Below are 16,419 nucleotides of genomic sequence, written 5' to 3'. Positions count from 1 at the left end.
AGTACCCTTAGGACGCTGGCCACCATACATGAGATGTCTGTGGTGAAGAAGGTGTCCCATAACCATTATTGAGCCTTCTCTGTCCAAGCCCCATCCCTAATACCCATCATGAGTATTAGGCTTGGCTTCTGTCATTAGGGCTTATGCTCGCCCTCAGGGCACCATGCAGAGGCCCAGCCCTGTGGCTTCCTTTGCTTCTCTGCGCAACCCTCTTTCTCCAGGTCTCAGTTTGTGATTCTCAACCTCCCTTTTCTCTGTTTTTCTTTATACCAAGTAAGAACGGCATGCAGTCTGCTTGCACTATTCCCAGAGGGATCAGTTTTCTGTTGTGTATCCACATATCCAGGGAATTCATCCTGGTCAAGTCAGTTCCCTTCACTGATTTTGTTTGATTAGTCTTTCCTGGCTACTCTGAAACGTAAGTGCTTCTGCATATATGTTAAAATAATTTTGTCTAATTCAGAAAAATAGGAGTTGATTGGAATAACATTGAAGTTGTATGTTGATTTGGGGAAGATTGATTGACATTTTTATGATACTCTTTTCCCATTGCAGAAGATGATATATCGCTTCCATTTTTCTGGGTCTTGTGATTTTTTCTTTTTTTTTTTTTTAAACAAATATATTTTATTGACTTTTTACAGAGAGGAAGGGAGAGGGATAGAGAGTTAGAAACATAGATGAGAGAGAAACATCGATCAGCTGCCTCCTGCACACCCCCTACTGGAGATGTGCCCGCAACTGAAGTACATGCCCTTGACCTGAATCAAACCTGGGACCCTTCAGTCCACAGGCTGACACTCTATCCACTGAGCCAAACCAGCCAGGGCTGTGATTTTCTTTTAAGTTGCTACCTTTTCATTAAATTTATTCATAAGTACTTTATAGTTTTTGTTACTCTTCTGACTGGGTTATATTTTTTTCATTTCTGCCTCCAATTAGTTCTTACTAATCTAATGAAAGGCTGTTGGTTTTTTAACATTTTCTTACTCTATTATCTTACCAAATTTTCTTATTAATCTTAGTAATTTTTTTACTACAGTTTGCATATATAGTTCTGTCATTTATAGTTAGATACTTTTATCTTTCCTCCAATATTTATACCAATATATACTAGTTATTTTAACTTTAGCACCAGTAAAACATAGATATCAGAGATGAGAGCAGGCCTCCCTGTTTTCTCCCATTTTGGTAAAAGGTTTCAGCATTTCCTGGTTCCTTGTGAAAATGGCTCTTGGTTTCTGGTAAATGGCCTCAACCCAGAGTGTGGATGGTCCGTGGTCTACCTTCACATGGCTGTTACCGCCTGTGCTGGCTGGTTGGTGCCGTGCACTATTGCTGAGCTTTATCTGATGCCATATGATTTCTCGCCATAAGATGTTAACATAGTAATTGTGTGTGGATAGATTTTCTGCTTTTGAACTATCCTTACATTACTGGGATAAACCTCAGTATTGCACAGTCTATGGTGACTTTTATGTGGTTCAGTTTACTAATTTTCTGCTTCTGTATTTATCACATGGAGCTGGCCTGTTTCGTGTTACTGTATGTTATCCACTCTAAGGTGTGCGGATACTGGCTCGTGTGATCTTTCCCAGAGGTGGCCTGCAGGCTTCCTACATCTCTCTTACGCTGCTGTCCAATGGCAGGGACTGTTCTGCAGTAATCAGACGTGGAATGGCGTGTGTGCTCTTAAAGTCCAGAACACAGGGTTGAAGGTCGACTTAGAACTCAGTGAGCCTAGTGCTTTTCTCAGTGATAAATCTATATATTTCTTCCATCATTTTAGAGTACATCATGTGTTAACTTGTACATTATGTTCTTAACGAATCTTTTAATGTCTTCCACATCCGAGGTGGCCATGTCTCCTTCTGAACTCATTTGTTCTTTTGGTTATTTTGTTTTCAATATCATTCATTTTCACATTTATCTTTATTCTATTTTGCTTTATTTTATTCTTTTCCTCATTTATTAAGTACAGAGTTCACTTATTTTAGTTTGTTTTTAATAATAAAAGAATTTAAAGATGTGTATTTCTCTGAATATAACTTCAGCTGTATTCATAGATTATCTTTTTTTTCCCAAATCATAGACTTTTTTTAGTCTTATTGAGGCATAATTTACATGCTGTAAAATTCACTCATTGTTATGCAACCATTACCACAATTTGTTTTAGAATATTTCCATCAAAAAAAGTCACCTTGTGCCATTTGCCATCAATCCCCATTCCTATCCCCAGCTCCAAGCAACACTGATTGGCTTTCTGTCTTGGGATTTGCCTTTTCTGGCCATTTCCTATCAATGAAATCATTCAGTATGTAGTCCTTTACATCTGGTTCTTTCTCTTGGTATTAAGTTTTTGAGGTTCCTCTATGTTGAGTAGTGTTTCTTTTTTCTTTTTTCTTTTTTATGTATTTGGGTGCTCCTGTATTGGGTGCATATATGTTTACCAGAGTTTTATCCTCTTGTTCTATCGATCCCTTTAGTATTATGAAGTGGCCTTCCTTATCTCTTGTTAAGGCCTTCACTTTGAGGTCTATTTTGTCAGATATAAGTATTGCTACCCCAGCTGTTTTTTTCATTTCTGTTTGCCTGGAAAATTTTTTTCCATCCCTTCACTTTCAGTCTGTTGAATCCTTTGTTCTGAGGTCATCTCTTGTAGACAGCATATATATGGGTCATGTTTTCTTATCCATTCAGCCACCCTAGAGTAGTGTTTCTTTTTTAATGCTAAATAATATTCTATTATATGAACATCTCATCTTTTGTTTTTCCATTCACAAATTGATGGACATTTGAGTTGTTCTTTGGCTATAATGAATAATGCTGCTATGAACATTCGTGTACAAATCTTTGTTTGAATATATATTTTCCTGTCTTGGGTTGATACCTAGGAGTGGAATTGCTGGCTTGTATGGTAAGTTTATGTTTCTTTTTTTAAAGAAACTTGCCAAACTGTTTTTCCAAAGTGGTTGCATTGTTTTTCCAAAGTGGTTGCATCATTTTACATTCCTACCAGCCACATCTGAGGGTTCCAGTGTGTCCACATTCTTGCTAATACTTGTAATTGTCTGTCTTTTGGATTATAGTCTTTCTTGTGGGTGTGTAGTGGTATCTTCTTCCTTATAGTTTAATTTGTATTTCTCTAATGATTGCTAATGTTACACACCTTTTCATGTACCTGTTAGCTATTTCTGTATCTTCTTTGCTGAAATGTCTATCACAGCTTTTAAATTGGATGTCCTCTTATTATTGAACTAGGGGCCCAGTGTACGAATTCGTGCACCTTGAAAGGAACTGTGGGCTGCGAGGCTGTGGTGGGCACAGGGGCAGGTCTCAGCCCATGCTCTGGGCCCCCACCTGGCCCTTCCCGTCGTGGTCCCCAGTCCCCTATCTGCCTGCAGTCCCGCTCCTGCCGCCGCTGTTGCCACATACTGACGGCACCAGCCCCACTCGCACCCGCTGATGGTACAAAGTGATTGGGGCCAGCGCCAGCAGCAGGTGCGAGCAGCGGCTGCTGCCCAATCACCCCTCAGGAGCAGGGGGAGGGGGAGAAGCACTCAGGGGTGATTGGGGCTGGCAGCCACCAACACCCACTGCTGATGGCACTGAGCGATCGGGACCGGTGCCAGGCACCGGCAGCGGGTGCGAGCAGTGGCTCCAGATCCAGCAGGTGCAAGTGGGGCCGGCGCCGGCAGCAGGTGTGAGCACCGGGCAGGACTGTGGCGCATGGGAGCAAAGAATTTTCAGTAACCACCAGAGGCTCGCCCCGATGACAGCGACTGGTGCCCTACCTTGGTCTGGCGCCCCCGCTTACCTGCGCCACCATCCTGCCTGCTGCTGATGCCCACCATGTTCCATGTGCACCCCCTGGTGGTCAGCACACATTATAGCGACCGGTTGTTCAGTTGGTCCGCTGTTTGATCTATTTGCATATCAGGGTTTTATACATATAGATTACAGTTGATCCTTAAACAACATGGGGGTTAGGTTTGCCAACCCCCTTGTGTAGTCGAAAATCCATGGACAACTTTCGACTCCCCAAAAACTTAATTACTAATAGCCTACTGTTGACTGGAAGGAAGCCTTACCAGTAATATAAAAAGTCAGTTAACGTGTTATGTATTATATACTGCATTCTTACAATAAAGTAAGCTAAAGAAAATAAAATATTATTAAGAAAACCATAAGGAAGAGAAAATATAGTATTTATTGAAGAAAATTTGCATATAAGCAGATCCATGCAATTCAAACCCATGTTGTTCAGGAGTCAACTATATAACATCATTTTACATTCCTACCAGCCACATCTGAGGGGCCAGGTGGGGGCCCAGAGCATGGGCTGAGACCCGCCCCTGTGCCCACCACAGCCTCGCGGCCCACAGTTCCTTTCAAGGTGCACGAACTCGTATACTGGGCCCCTAGTTCAATAATAAGTTATATGATTTACAAATACTTTATCCCAGTTTGTAACTTGTCTTTTTACACTCTTTTTTTTAAATTTTGTTTTAATGCTTAAAGTATTACAAAGAGTATTACCTATGTCTCTCTTTTTTTTTCCCTTGACCTTCCCCCGACCTCCCCTATCCCCCAGTGTCTTGTGTCCCTTGGTTATGCTTATATGCATGCATACAAGTCCTTCGGTTGATCTCTTATTTTTCCACTCTTTTGTGTGTCTTTGTAGCATAAAAGTTTTAAATTTTGATGAAGCCCAATTTATCATGATTTTCTTTTATAGATCTTGATTTTGCTGTTGTATATGAGAACTCTTTGCCTAACACAAGGACACAGAGTGTTTTTTCCCGTGTTTTCTTTAGAAGTTTTATAGTTTTATATTTAGGTCTGTGATCCACTTTCAGTATAATGTGAAGTAGAAGTACCAATTCATCTTACTGCCCGTGCAACTCCAGTTGTCCCAGCACCATTTATTGCAAAAGCGACTCTCTCCCCATGGAGTTGTCTTGGCAGCTTGTCAGAAACCAAGTGACCATAAATGTAAAGGTTGATTTCTCCCCCTTCCCCTTTATGGTTTTGCTCTCTGCTCATTCTGGGCTCTCAGTTTTATTCCATGGCTCTGTATGCCTGCTGTATATCAGTACCACACTACTTCATTGTGCCATCTCATTGTTTTAATTTGCATTTCAGTGATGAGGTCAGGTATCTTTTCAAATGTTATTTTCCACTGGGCTGCCTGACATTTTCTTAATTTTTTAAAAGAATTCTTTGTTTATTCTGGATATGAACTCTTTGTTGGTTATATGTTGCAAATACATTTTTCCACTATAGCTTGTCTTTTTCATTTTAGCCATTCCAGTGAGCTGGTTTCAATGTCTAGTTAATTGATGATGGATGAAGTCCAACATCTCTTTAGGTGTATGGCCTCTTCAGATAACTTCTTTTGTGAAGTACCTGTTTAAGTCTTTGGGCCTATCTTTCTATTAGGTTGTACCATTTCTTAAAAATTAGATCTGTAGGAATTTAGATATAGGTCCTTTGTAGTTATAGGAATTGAAAATTTTCTTCTCTATTTTGAATTTTCACTCTCAAAGACATTATCACATTGAGAGAACTTTGTATGTCCTCTTTAATTAATCTTTGCTACAAAGTAATGAAGATGTTAGCCTGTGTCTTTTTTCCCCCCTAAAACTTTATTTCACCTTTCACATTTAGCTGTACAGTCCATATGGAATTACTTTCGTATCTGTTGTGGTGTTAGAAGTCAGATTCCAGTTTTTCCAGGTGGCTCTCTGTTTGGCACAGCACCCTTGGGGGACAAGATCCTCCTTCACTCATTGCAGTGTTATCTTTGTCTTAACTTAAGTACCAACAGAGTGTGGATTCATTCCTGGGCTGTCTCATCTTGTGTCAGTACAACACTAACCATCCCAGTAGGTCTTTTTAAAAATATATATATTTTTATTGATTTCAGAGAGGAAGGGAGAGGGAGAGAGAAATAGAAACATCAGTGATGAGAGAGAATCATTGATTGGCTGCCTCCTACACCCCCACTACTTGGATCGAGCCTGCAACCCGGGCATGTGCCCTTAACCGGAATTGAACCTGGGACCCTTCAGTCCACAGGCCGATGCTCTATCTACTGAGCCAAACCAGCTAGAGCCCTAGTAGGTCTTGATATCTGGTAGTGTAATCCCTTCAGCTTTTTCTTCATAATTTCCTTGGCTCTTTTCATTTCCTTATAAGTTTGAGAATCAGCCATTTCTCTAAGTCCTGGTTATTTTTAGTGGGGAATATTTCAAGACCACAGTAAAGGTGCTAGGATTCTTGTTACTATTAGAATGGTCATTTTGTACAGGTCTTTTATATCTTCTTTTAGCCACCCCAAGATTTCTGGTTCTCAAGGACATCAGCGATCATAGAACTTAAATATCAGGTAATCATTTACTTAAATATCAGATAATCCCATATTACACACAAAATATTCTCAGTAAAATAAAACCAATATAACCAATGTGATAATTAAAAGGTTAAAATTTTTTGCATTTTTAAATTTTCTTCCCCCTCCCCTTTTTATGGTTTTGCTCTCTGCTCATTGTCAGACACTTAGCCATTGCAGACTGTTCTCGCCCTCCCAGTCTGTGCAAACTTCATTCCCACCTGAGTGTATAGTTTGTGTTCCACACCAGGCTCGATGCCGACACTCCTCCTCTCGAGTAGGTTTCAACTTCAAACTTCAAAGAATGTCTGGCTAGGAAATCCCGGGCTGATTTTTTCTTTTTATGAGAGTCTTAGGCTGTCCCTCCATTTCCTCTGTAAGAAAGCATTGCTGTCAGAAGCTGATGTCACTTTAATTTTCTGTCTCTTACAGGTTACTTGGTCTTTTTGCTTTCATGCCTAAAGAGTCCAATTTCAGACTGTCTCATTCTGCGTTAGTTTCCCTCATGCATGTCATGTCTTTCTATATGTAGTAGCAGATCTTTTTCTTGGATTATTATTTTGAGGATTTGTTCTGTTTCCGTGCTTTCATTTTCTCCTGTGGCAACTCCTATTGTATAAATAGTGAATCTTCTTTGCCTCTTTTTATTTTTGTTGTTTCTCTCTTTGTGCTTTTCATTTCTTTTTCCTTTAAATTATTTTTCTTTTTCATGTACTGTTCCTTGTAAGGCATTTTACATTGCGTTTATTGGCTCTTGTATTTCTTGCCGTTAATTTTCACTTCTGAAATTATTTATATTTTATTTTTAATTATTTACAGAGTTATATTACCTATTTCTGAGTTTTTCTATTAAAAATTCATGTCGTCCTTTCACACATTATATTATTCCATTAATGTCTTTGGCTTGTCTTGAAGCATTAAGTTGTAGTTTTAATATCTTTTGTGGGATGTCTTTCTGACATGCTTTTACTGTCTGCAGAGATGTCAACCTGTTCCTTGTTCTTTTCCTTATAATCACTCTGTGTGGGACTTGACTTTGATCCCTCCTATTGAGAGCGGGGAGGGGATTAGAGAAGAGGGTTGGGTTCTAGAGCTCTAGCTTAGGTTATTTTTGTGAACTTTTCAAAAATATGGGAGCTCACCTTCTTAGTGCCCTGATTCAGTCTTTTCTACCTGGACCTACTTTTCCCATTTCCTCTCTGTCCCTGCTGCTCAATTGGGATTCTCTTCCCAGCAGTTTCTCCCCAGTGTGGCCTAGTTCTGAAAGGGAACCTCAGCTGCTGAGTTTGAAGGGTTCCCGGGCTCAGACAGGTTCAGCCCCTTCAGACTTAGCCATGGCCTTGTTGCTCTCACCCCTGGAGGGTACAGCCGCTTTTGTTTGCAGTGCTGTTCTCAGTGGGCTCACCCAGCTCTCTGTGTGAGTGTTTCTGCGCTATCCCTACATAGGCCAGCTGGGCTTCTCTGCCATCTTCCTTGCAGACGCCGATATCACGCAGGTCTTATAGCTGCTGGTAGTCTAGCCCCATATGCTCATTGTCAGCTAATTCTGTTATAGATGTTGACCACGGGCTTCTGGTTTTGCCATCTTAGTTGCTCTGGATGATTTTATGCAAGAATTTGGAGAGATTAAAAAACTATGCCATACTTTTTTCATAATTTCCAAAATTTGGAAGCCACCCTCCAAGATATCCTTCAGGTGTTGAAAGGATAAATAAGCTGTGGTCCATCCAGACGATGGAATGTTGTTCAGCAATAAAAAGAAATTAGCTATCAGGCCATGAAAAGACATGGAGGAATCTTAAACGCATATTACTAAGGGAAAGAAGCCAAGGCTGCATTCTGTATGATTCCAAGTATATGACATTCTGGAAAAGGCAAAACTATGGAGACAGTAAAAAGATCAGTGGCTGCCCTGGCCAGTGTGGTTCGGTGGGTTGGGGTTTTTATCCTATGTACCAAAAGGTTTTGGGTTTAATTCCCAGGTGTGGGGGGCGGGGGGGGGGGAGCGCACTGAAGGCAAGTGATTGATGTTTTCTCTCACATCAATGTTTCTCTCTCTGTTCCACTCCCCCTCCCCTCTTCCCCCTCCCTCTCTTTCTAAAATCAGTGAGCATGTTCTTAGATAAGGATTTAAAAAAAGAGAAGACAGTAGTGCAGGAGAGTTTTAGAGCAGTGAAACTTCTCTGTGATACTATAATGGTGACTACACGGATGGCATTTTGCATTTGTCAAAACCCACAGGATGTACAACCCAGAGTGAACCCTAATGTAAATTGTTTTTAGTTAATAAAAATGTTCATGAATTGTAACGAATGTACCGCACTAATGCAAAAGGTTAATAATAAGGGAAACTGAAGAGACCACTTCTTTAAGTGACTTATGGGGATTAAATTAATTATGGACTCTATTTCTTGAGGCATTCTCCCTATTTTAGAAAAGAAAGGCCTGAGAGAAGTCAGAGTTATAATAGAACAAGGTGGGACTTAATAAAATTAACTGAAAACCATGGGGCAGAAATTTAGTTGCTAAGTATTTGGTGTTTTGGGAAAGAAGTTGCCACATTGTTGGGAGAATTTACTAGAATTTTTTAAAATTGGCTTTTGAATGGCAGTTAAAATTTTATGTCCCCCCCCCCACTTTCATGAAAATATAATACTTCAACATCATTCAACACAACCTTTTTTCTTATATAGTTGAAAGTTTTGCCACCATGTGGATTGTTTTCCTGCCTAAAAATGAATTAGAAGAACTTATCCTCTTGCCCATTAGTTGAAGAATAACAGAAATGGAGAGAGAAGTTCCCAGAGCTTTCATCAGTCTTTTCTCCTCTGGTCTAGTCGAGTCTTCTATTGTGTTTTGATTTCCGTGTCTTCTCCTGACACAGTAATGAAGGGAAGGAGCCTTGGGTCTGGTGATGCAGGTGCCAGTTCCCAGCAAATATTTACTGACCACCTGGGTTGTGTGGAACATGGGGTGGTGGTCAGGATAATAATGTACCTCATTCTGGCCCCTCTTGACTGCGTTCTGCCAGCAGCTGGGCAGCAGAAGTACAACCAGGGCTGCTCTTATGAATAAGTGAGAGGTGGTCTCATGTCTGACAGCCTAGCCCAGCGGCAAGCCATAGCCAGCCCAGCCCATTCTTCTTGGGCCACAGATGTGGCTGTTACTCCAGGGTGAGTCTCAGGCCTCTGCTTGTCATACTCTGCAAGACCCTCTGGGCAGAACCTGGGGTTTGGTGTCAGCTGGCAGCTGTAATCACAAATTGAATGTTTAACTCAGCCTTCCCCAAACCTCACCTGGATTTCTCCCAGCACCTTACATATTCTCATTCTCTCTCTAATACCAATGATGTACAAGTAACTCTCTCTCTCTCTCACACACACACACACACACACACACACACACACACACACACTGTTCCTAGAATGATCCCATCCTCTTTCCAGTCCCTCTGGGGCCCTATGGCCCTGAGTTTCCTTGGTGCCGTGCCTTCCCCAAAGGTGGTCTCCCCGCCGCTGGTTCTGTCTCCTCCAGTAAATATACAAAGCATAATATGTATCATTTTTACCATTCTTAAGTGTTCAATTTAGTAGCATTAAATATATTCACAATGTCCATCACTGTTGTCTATTCACCATCCTCACCAAAACCCTGTGCTATTTTTTAAAAATATATTTTATTGGGTTTTTTTTACAGAGAGGAAGGGAGAGGGATAGAGAGTTAGAAACATCGATAAGAGAGAAACATCAATCAGCTGCCTTCTGTACACCCCCAACTGGGGATGTGCCCACAACCAAGGTACATGCCCTTGACCAGAATCAACCCTGGGACCCTTCAGTCCGCAGGCCAGAGCTGTATCCACTGAGCCAAACCGGTTAGGGCCCCTGTGCTATTAATCCATCACCCTAGCCCCTGGCATCCACCACCTGTCTCTGATTTTGACTCCCCTAGGTCCCTCATAAGTGGATCATCAGTGTTTGTCCTTTGGTGAATGGCTTATTACACTGAGCATGATGTCCGCAAGGCTCATCCACATTGTAGCATCTGTCAGAATCTCCTTCCTTTTTAAGGCTGGGTGGCATCCTCTGTGTGGATGGACCTCATTCATTATAGACACTCAGGTTGCAGAGCAATCTGCACACACGGCTTCGCCCACCACACGTTGTCTGGAGCATCCCCATGGGCAGAGGCTGTCTGCATGTTTGTTGTGGTGCCCACTCCACCATCCACCAAGAGCCCTAGAAGCACGTTTGACGAAGGAATGGAAAGCACTTCAGGCCCCTGTCTGTTCTTTTCCACAGAATTGCTGTGGTGTCCCCTCTCGTAGGTCAACTAGAACCCATCCAGGTTCATCACTCCCCCTGCCTCAGGTTCTTTGTAAAACAGATTTGTCATTGAGAGTTGACACGAAAGCCCTTCAGTTGGTCACGTGTTCTGTCTACTCTGTGTGGGTTTCCCGCCTCAGGACAAGGAAGGGCTATAGGGACCTGCCTGACTTTGCAGGCTGCCCAGCCCAGGTCCCCTAACAGCGCTCAGGGAAACTTCTGTCCGTCCACTTCACTGCCTTCTGCCGGCCTGACCTGGGGATGAGCTGGTCCACCCTTCTAATCACTCACAAGACTTTCTCCCATCAACAGGACAAGTGTCTGTCCCTTTGTCCTTGCTGTTGGCATCAGAAAGTCCTGTGGCAACCTTTGAACACAGCTGAATGCCGGGTAGCTTTGATTTGCCTAAGGAAAAAGTCTATTTTAAACTATAAGTGAAGCCAAATTTTTTAGGTTAGATTCTTACCGACAAAACATACATCGCCACAGTCAGAGTTTCCAGTTAAAGCAGTTACAGTGCCAGTGCCTGCGGTTAAGATGCCTGTTGTCTAGGTCCAAAAAGACAGCTGCCTCCTAATGAAACAGCCGTAAAACTTCTCCACTAAAATGGAGCACATTTAATTTGCCTACAGAATTACTGGGGACGTGAAAAATAACGCCTTTGCTGAATTTAGAAACGAAAATTTGAAAGTTTTATTCAGAAATGCTCCCTAGAAATAAAACCAGTGGGAGGTGTTTATAAGCCATTTGTTTTTTAAATAAAGACCAAAACAAAGTGACAGAGAATAAAGGATAATTCCTTTCTGAACCTTCATTTTGGAGCAGTTCAGAGATGCTGTGTCTGTAATGTCCTAGAATAAAGGATAATTCCTTTCTGAACCTTCATTTTGGTAATGTCCCGTGGGAACACATTGAGACCTGGGACTGTTTGCCCACCTTCCTTTCTGGAAGGCGCACTGCCCTGAGCCATAAGCCCCTGTCCTCAGTGTTAGCTGAAGCCCTTCCCAGTGCGCCTCACTGAAGGAGGGGAGGGCCTGGTGTCACAGATAGGCGGTGAGGCCACAGAGGGCAAGGAGGGCCCATCAAGCGGCTGGAGTGCACGCTGAGAGACTGGCCCTGGCTTCTGTGTTGGGGTGGTGGTTCTCCAGGTCATCAGGTGGCACAGTTCTCTGAGTTCTGTGCTACAGGGAAGGCATTTAAGAGTAATAAGAGAGCTTTGTAGGGTTAGAATTGGGCATTATTGCTTGATCATTCACTTAGTAACTTTGGTTGCACACTTCTGTGCAGAGCACTGTCTAGGGCAGGGGTGGGCAAACTTTTTTACTCCAGGGCCACAATGGGTTCTTAAACTGGACCGGAGGGCCGGAACAAAAGCATGGATGGAGTGTTTGTGTGAACTAATATAAATTCAAAGTAAACATCATTACATAAAAGGGTACGGTCTTTTTTTTTTTTTTAGTTTTATTCATTTCAAAGGGGCCGGATCCGGCCCGCGGGCCGTAGTTTGCCCACGGCTGGTCTAGGGCCTGGGCAGGGAGGGAAAAGGAAGGCCTCCTGGAGGGGTTAGTTCGAGCCAACAGCCCTTCTGTGGCTCTGCCACACCCCCCACTGAAGCCTGGGAGCTTCTTCAAAAGCACACCAGTGTCCCCTGCTGCCTGCACTCACCTGTCACAGCCAGAGTGACATGTGTGGTTGGATCCTGCATGGGTCACAGCTGCTTTTTTCTGAGCTCTCCATTTCACCTCAGCAGAGTCGTTTACTCCTAACAAGGGAGGAGTAGGGAGATCACATAATGAGGAAGGACCTCCAGCCCCAGGGTTGTTCAAGTCGGCCTCTCCCAGTGCCAGGAAGAGGACTGCGTTCATGCCTCTCCTAGGTGGCACTGCTGAATCTTTGCTTCATCAGGGAGGGACTGAGCCCTGATAGCCTAGATGAGCACGTAGATTCCAAGCAGCAGTGATAGCCTTGCAGTAAAAGAAGTTGTCCAATACCTGATCCTTCAAGATGGAGTTGACATCCTCTAACTTGTTGGTTCAGTTTGTCACACCTGATGAGGCTAATTTTTGTGTTTTTACATACATGATCTCCTTTGTGCATTACAAAAGATCTTTTTATCCTGTTGCCTGGCTTCCCATCACAGTCCTTTCTCTATTATTAGCCTACTGCTGGCAGCGGTCAGTGAGGGATTCTCCCTGCTGTAACTTAATCTCTGTTTTTTCAAAAATAATTACTTTTAATTTTCATGAAAGCATTATATGCTTACTTTAGCAATCCTGAAAAAATATAGAGGGGTTTCAGAAAGAAAAAAACATTTCTAGCTATAACACTCAACAGTGACTACTGTCAATATTTGGGGAGTATTTTTTATGATTATACTATTTCTGAAAAATTACACCTCCTCACTTATTTTCATTTTAAAAATTTATAAATATTTTTAAAATATTTTTAGTGATTTCACAGAGGAAGGGAGAGGGAGAAAAAGATAGAAACATCAGTGATAAGAAAGAATCATCCATCAGCTGCCTCCTGCATGCCCCACACTGGGGATCTAGCCCGTATCCTGGACATGTGCCCTGACTGGGAATCGAACCGTGACCTCCTGGTTCATGGGTCGACACTCAACCACTGAGCCACGCTGGTCCCGCTAAATATTTTTTATGGGTGTAGTTTTTTACTGTGATATAATCCCTTTGAATTAAGGTAGTTTCTGATATTTCAGAATCTTAAATAAAAGTGTGATGCTCTTAAAAAGAATAAAATACTTAGGAATTAACTTAACCAAAGAGGTGAAAGACTTGGACATTGAAACCTACACAATGTTGTGAAAGATACTAAAGAAGACACAAATATATAGAAAGACACCTGTGTTTGTGGGTCGGAAGATGAACATTGTTCAGATGTCAGTACTGCCCAAAGGAACCTACAGGCTCAATGCAATCCCTGTTAAAATTCTGACAGTATTTTTTTCCAAAAATAAGAAAATTCATCCTAAAATTCACATGGAATCTCACGGGACTCTGATAGCCAAAGCAATCTTCAAAAAAGACGAACAAAGTAGGAGGTCTTACACTTTCTGATTTTAAAACTTGCACAAAGTTACAATAATAAAAACAGCATGGTGCTGGCATAAAGACAGTCATATAGAACAGCATAGTGGAATAGAGAACCCAGAAATAAACCCTCTGCTATATGGTCAAGTGGTTTTCGGCAAGGGTGCCACTCATTCATGAGGAAAGGACAGTCTCTTCAAGAAATGGTCTTGAGCTCAGCTAGTGTGGCTCAATGGTTGAGCTTTGACCCATGAACCAGGAGATTACCGGTTCAATTCCCAGTCAGGGCACATGCCCAGGTTGCAGGTTCAGTCCCCAGTAACAGCGTGTAGGAGGCAGCTGATCAGTGTTTCTCTTGTCATTGATGTTTCTATCTCTCTCCCTTTCTCTAAAATCAATAAAAGCATTTTTTTTAAGAAATGGTTTTTAGAAAATTGAGTATCCACATGCAAAAGAATAAAGTTGGGCCCTTACCTTACACCACACACAAACACTATTTCAAAGTGGATCAAAGACCTAAATGTAAAAGCTAAGACTATGAACTCTTGGTGGAAAACAGAAGAAAAACTTAAACATTGGATTTGTCAATGATTTCTTGACTATGACACCAAAAACATAGGCAACAACAACCAAAAGGATAAATTAGACTACATCAAAATGTAAAACTTCTGTGCATCAAAGGACACAATCAACAAAGTGAAAAGGCAACCCACAGAATGAAAAAAATATTTGGAAATCATTTATCTGGTAAGGGATTAATATCTAGAATTTATAGAGAACTCCTACAACTCAACAATAAAATAACAAATGATCCTACTTTAAAATGTGCAAAGGACTTGAATAGACATTTCTCCAAAGAAGAAATACAGATGGCCAATAAGCACATGAAAAATGATCAACATCACTAATCATTAAAAAAATGCAAATCAAAATCACAGTGAGATACTTCACACCCATTAGGTTGACTACTATAGATAGATAGCTAGATAGATAGATAGATAGATAGATAGATACTAAATAGTACATACCAGGTACATACATGCTTTGGCAAGGATGTGGAGAAATTTGAACCCTTGTGCACTGTTGGTGGGATTGTAAAATGCTGCTGTGGAAAACTACATGGTAATTCACCAGAAAATTAGAAATAGAATTACCATATGATCCAGCAATTCAATTTCTCAGAATGTACCCAAAAGAATTGGAAGCAGGGACTTAAATAGTTTTTGTGTACCCAGGATATAACAGTATTATTTACATTAGCCCAAAGGTGGAAGCAAACTAATGTCCATCAAGGATGAATGGGACAAGACGGGGTCCGTCCATCTAAAGGCATATTATTTGGCCCTAAAAGGAAAGAAACTCTGAGAACGTGGATGAACCCTGAGGACATTGGGCTGAGTGAAATAATCCCATCACAGACAACCAATTCTGTCTGGTTCCACTCCGATGAGGTCCTTAGAATAATCAGACTTAGACAATGGGATGTTGTGTGTGGGGGCTGCGAGAGGGGGTGGGGAGATAGTATTTATTGGGGGACCAAGTTTCAGTTTTTCAGGATGAAAGTGTTCTGTGGATGGATGGTGGTGATGGTTACACAACAATGTGAATGTATTTAGTGCCACTGAACTGTGTACTTAAAAATGGTTAAGATGATAAATGTTTTGTGTTTTTTAGCAAAATTTTTAAAGTTAAAAAAATGTGGTGCTCACTCATGGCTACTGTATTTCTAGAATGGATTCCCAGAAGTAAAATTACTTAAGGAATCTTGACACATATTATCAAATTATTTTCCAGAACAATTTATAGATTTTTTGGCAGGGTTACAGCTTGCTTTTACCAGTATTGAGTAATCATAATTCTTAATAATTATTGCTGATTTGATAGGTGAAGAATTACTTTCTCATACAATTCTTGATAATAGTTCTTTTGTGAACTAAATCATTTAAACATTGAGGCCTCAGTTTTTTTCTAACCAGTTATAGTATATTGTTAACTCGTTGCATTTGTAGCATTTATATTTCCTTTTGGTGTTCAGAGGAAACATACAGAAATTTGAAACTTTTTAATGTGAGCAATATCCCTTAGGGGTTCAGTGTTTTTAAATGTTCGTTTCTGCTTGAAAATTGATGTTCACTTCCCTTTTCTTCTAAAGGCTATGGAGACTTGGGGTTGTCATTTCCATCTATTTAACTGCTTAACCCAACTCAGATCTTATTTTGGTATGAAATTAAGACTTAAGTTGATTTTCCCTCACATATAGCCAACCAGTCATCCTTGATTTGAGATTAATTCTTTATCATAATATTACACTTGTATAAATATATTTATCAGTTTGGGGCTGTTGCTTCTGTCCCATCAACTTGCCTCCTAAGCCCATATCACACTGTCATTAATTTATACACTTTATAGTTGGTAGAACTGGCCTTTTCTATTAGAAGTGTCCTCATTCTTCTTGCTTCTTATTTTTCCTGGTGAACTTAAGGATTATTTTGTCAAGTTACCAGAAAAATAAAGAGACCCAGGTGAATTTTGACTATAAACCAATTTTAGGAAGAATTAACACCAGCCTATTTATAGTATTTACTAGAGGTCCAGTGCACAAAATTCGTGCACTTGGGATGTGGGGGGGGGGGGCCCTCCGCCTGGCCCG

General features: G+C 41.1%; 1 protein-coding gene across 7 annotated transcripts in view; it reads left to right on the top strand.

Annotated features, from left to right (window-relative positions):
- The window catches only part of PPP2R5C (protein phosphatase 2, regulatory subunit B', gamma), a 137,896-nt gene that overhangs the window by 18,804 nt on the left and 102,673 nt on the right, over positions 1–16,419 (top strand). The window contains exon 2 of one of the 7 annotated variants that reach the window (XM_014549082.1): positions 275–418. The exons of the other annotated variants lie outside the window; for them this stretch is intronic. The gene's annotated coding sequence lies outside the window, so the exon portion shown is untranslated. The remainder of the gene's footprint in view (positions 1–274; positions 419–16,419) is intronic. 7 annotated transcript variants of the gene reach the window in all.

Source organism: Myotis brandtii, unplaced genomic scaffold, assembly GCF_000412655.1.
Source record: "Myotis brandtii unplaced genomic scaffold, ASM41265v1 scaffold535, whole genome shotgun sequence".
Lineage (NCBI taxonomy): Eukaryota > Metazoa > Chordata > Mammalia > Chiroptera > Vespertilionidae > Myotis > Myotis brandtii.
The sequence above is the reverse complement of the archived record's forward strand: the minus strand, read 5'-3'. Positions and strand labels throughout refer to the sequence as shown.